Source organism: Ovis canadensis, chromosome 7, assembly GCF_042477335.2.
Source record: "Ovis canadensis isolate MfBH-ARS-UI-01 breed Bighorn chromosome 7, ARS-UI_OviCan_v2, whole genome shotgun sequence".
NCBI classification, from domain to species: Eukaryota; Metazoa; Chordata; class Mammalia; order Artiodactyla; family Bovidae; genus Ovis; species Ovis canadensis.
In genome coordinates this window covers 99,026,455-99,030,778 of record NC_091251.1, presented here as the reverse complement: position 1 = coordinate 99,030,778, position 4,324 = coordinate 99,026,455, and positions in this window count along the sequence as shown.

Below are 4,324 nucleotides of genomic sequence, written 5' to 3'. Positions count from 1 at the left end.
GCCTTCTCTTTCCCTCCCGGTTATTTTGTACAGAGCCATGAAATCATTGCCCTGTCTCTTGGGACCGCTGCAGCCCTGCCTGGGTAAGTGCATGTATTGGCCTGTCAGCACCTCAGGTTATGGAGTAACAGTGCTATGGCAAAGTAGGGCCATGTGCTACTTTGGGATAAGTAGCCCCCGGCTGAAGGGAACGCCGCCCCCAGCTGAAGACCCGGCCTCTTGTCCCAGCTCTGTGACTGACAAGCTGTGTGGTGCTGGGCCTCATTGTCTTCGTCTGTGAGAGGAAGGCACAGTTCTCTCAGGGCTTGTGGAAGGCTGCGCTCCTGTGACTGTGGGAATAGGGGTATTCAGTTCAGTTCAGTTGCTCAGTCATGTCTGACTCTTTGCCACCCCATGAACCACAGCACACCAGGCCTCCCTGTCCATCACCAACTCCCGGAGTCCACCCAAACCCATGTCCATTGAGTCAATGATGCCATCACCATCTCATCCTCTGTCGTCCCCTTCTCCTCCCCGTCCTCCTTTCCCAGCATCAGGGTCTTTTCAAATGAGTCAGCTCTCCGCATCAGGTGGCCAAAATATTGGGAGTTTCAGCTTCAACATCAGTCCTACCAATGAACACCCAGGACTGATCTCCTTTAGGATGGACTTGTTGGATCTCCTTGCAGTCCAAGGGACTCTCAAGAGTCTTCTCTTGAATTGAGTGGGGGAAGTGGTAGGGGAAAAAGACGACGCTGGTACAGAGACAGCAGGCTTTCAGGCAACGTGGTGCTCCTCTGGGGGCAGTTTTCCCCCCCAGGAGGTGTGGGTCAGTTTCTGGAAACACTTCTTGCTGCCGCACCTGGAGGGAGCCACTGGCTTCTAGTAGAGGCGAGGGATGCCACTGAAGAGCCTGCAGGGCACAAGCAGTTCCCTACGGCACAGAATTAACCTGCCCTCAAAGTCAGTAGTGCCAATGAGGAGGAAGCCTGCTCTCGGGATCACACTCCATCTTTGGCTCCTTCACTTTGCGTTTCCAGGTAACCTCATGTTTGCTGCCTCTCTCATCAACCCTCTTTTTAAAAAAAGTTTATTTCTTATTTTTGGCTGTGCTGGGTCTTCGTTGCTGCAAGTTGCTTTGTCTAGCAGTGGCGAGGGGGAGCTTCTCTGGTTGTGCGTGAGCTTCTCGTGGCGGTGGCTTCTCTTTGTTGCAGAGCACAGGCTCTAGGGCGTGCAGCTGTGGTGCATTGGCTTAGTTACCCCGTGGTATGTGGGATCTTCCTGGACCAGAGCATGAACCCGTGTCCCCTGCATTGGCTGGTGGATTCTTAACCACTGGACCACCAGAGAAGCCCCCCAACCGTCCTGCTGTTGAAGAAAGTGAAGGAAAGGTGAAAGTCACTCAGTCGTGTCCAACTCTTTGTGACCCCATGGAATTCTCCAGGCCAGAATACTGGAGTGGGTAGCCGTTCGCTGCTCCAGGGGATCTTTCCAACCCAGGGATCGAACCCAGGTCTTCCACATTGCAGGCAGATTCTTTACCAGCTGAGCCACCAGGAAAGCCCAAGAGTACTGGACTGGGTAGCCTTTCCCTTCTCCAGCGGATCTTCCAGACCTAGGAATCTAACTGGGGTCTCCTGCATTGCAGGCAGATTCTTTAAAATGGGAGTTTAATTTGCTAAATTGTGCTGAAAGGAATTCCCTGGTGGTCCAGCAGTTAGGAATCCGCACTTTCAGCGCCGAGATCTCAGGTTCAATACTTGGTTGGGGAACAAAGATCCCACAGACTGTGAGGTACAGCAAACAACAACAAAATGTGCTGAAGTTCTGGGTTGATCTTCAAACAGATACGGGTAACTTAACCAGGCTATGAGGATTCATTCAGAGAGGCAGAACCACTAGGCGTGTATAGTCCACCCATCTGTCTGTCTAATCTCCATGTGGAATTCATTACAGGGCCTTGACCTTGCTCAAGTAACGGCAGCTGCTTAAATGGTCTCTGAAAGGTTGTCTTCTCGTCTGGTGTTAGAGCTGGCAATTCGAAGGGCAGGTGGTGGGGAAGGGAAGGTGGATAAAAAGTGAGGGAGGAGGAGCCAGAGCCCACGCATGGACTGGAACCCCTGCCAGTTCTCACCCCCTCCAACCTGATGAAGTGGGTGACCTGCAGGGGCAGCTCGCTGGTGGCCTCTGTCATGCAGTGGAACACATGTGTGGCCCAGGAGTGTGAGAAGCTGCAGGAGGATCTGGGGAAGGTATAGCAGTCGTCAGCTCGACTGCTGCCCCCAGACAGCGAAAGCGCTGCCCCCAGCCTCATCCACCTCCAGTCCTGCAGGGAAAGCTCTCCAGCAGCACACCCTAACTGGAAACAGACAGGCAGAACGATGCTGGAAAAGGTAGTTCCGCCTAGCCACCCGCATGTGTCACAAAGCCACAACCCACGGATCCCCATTTTCAAGAACGTGTAAGTAAAGGATGGATCTTGAATCCAATGCTGGTACAAGCCAACCTGTGCCTCGTTGTCCTGAGCTGGGAGGTTTTGAGCTTCACTTTCCTTTGGATCAGGAAACATCACTTACGACATTCTAGTGGCTCACCCAATGTTATGGGCCTTCCTGGTGGCTCAGTAGTAGAGAATCTGCCTGTAAGGTAGGAGCCACAGGAAATGTGGGTTTGATCCCTGGGTCAGGGAAGATCCACTGGAGGAGGGCATGGCAACCCACTCCAGTATTCTTGCCTAGAGAATCCTATGGACAGAGGAGCTTGGTGGGCTACAGTCCGTGGGGTTGCAAAGAGTCAGACACAATTGAAGCGGGGCTTAGCAGTCACCACAACCCACTGTTATGGTCTAAGGAAGGGTTTCTTAGACTTGAGAGCTTGTTTGCTCTTCACCTCAAGTGCTGGAGACTTTTGCTTTTAAAGAGATTGAGAGCAAAGTGACCTAAGAGCCCTCCTAGAAAAGGGATAGAGACCTTGATTCCATTCATGTGAAATCAAGCCTGAATATTCATTGAGGGCTGGTGCTGAAGCTGAAGCTCTAATACTTTGACCTCCTGATATGAAGAGCTGACTCACTGGAAAAGACCCTGATGCTGGGAAAGATTGAAGGCAAGAGGAGAAGGGGGCGACAGAGGACGAGATGGTTGGATGGTATCACCGACTCAGTGGACGTGAGTCTAAATAAGCAAACTCTGGGAGATGGTGAAGGATGAGGAAGCCTGGCGTGCTGCAGTCCATGGGGTTGCAAAGAGTCAGACACGGCTTAGCGACTGAACAACAACTGTTTATGGGAAATAGCCAGAAAAGGTAATTCCATAGAGACAAGAAACAGATGTGTGGTTGCCTAGGGCTGAGGGGGTGGGTGTGGGGTTGAAGTGGGAAGTAACTGCTTCATAAGGGCCAGGCTTCCTTTGGAGGGGATGAGAAGGTCTTGGAACTAGAGGTAGTGGGGTGAGCAACACTGAATGTATCGAATTGTTCACTTTTAAATGGCTGTTTTGTGAATTTCACCTGAATAAAATTTTCTCACAGTTATCATTTTGTGTGTGTGGTGAGAACACTTAAGATCTACTCTTGGCAGATTTAAAGTAGACAATGCTGTATTGTTACCTATAGTCACCATGATGTACATCAGATCCCCAGAATTAATTTTATCATTTATTATTTTATTATTATTTACACACTGATTTCTTGAACACAAAAAGGAAGGGCTTGAAAAGTTAACTCCTGAGTAGTGCTAAGATTTGAATGATATTGGAGTGTGCAAAAAAAGAAAAATCTAGAAGTCCAGAAACTTCTGCTGGGAAAAGGAGGATCCCAGACTGCCCTGGTGTAGTATTCCGAGAAGTAGTGAAGGAATTCATGCCCTCATGGAGTGGGTCTGGAAAACCTCTAGGTGGGGCTGGCCCCTTTAAGACTCTAAGCCTGAAGTAACCTGGTAGCTAAGGAGTCATAATGACAACTTTCCTGGGTAATCCTCCCTGAAAATGTAGTTCTTACCTTCCAGGACGAGACGTCCTGAGGATCAGAGCCATCTTTTCCTCAGTTTGGTTGGTGAGAGTCACGCATAGAAGGGCTAATACATCTCTGGCTTCATTTTCTGAAATCTAGATGTCCGTGCTCTAGACAGAGGACCATGGTATTTAGTTTGGGTTCTTTTCTGCCCTGTGGGAAAAGAGAGTTTGGGGAAAGGGGTGAATTTCTGTGAAATGTGGTCTAAGTGTCCAGTCCTTTTTCTAAGAGAATGGAAGGGAAAAACGTCCTGGCCCAAGAGCGCCTGTGAAGTCCATTGCTCATGGAAATACAGGTGCTGAAAAATGTGCCTGGAGCCTCCATGGATCTTGTCCAG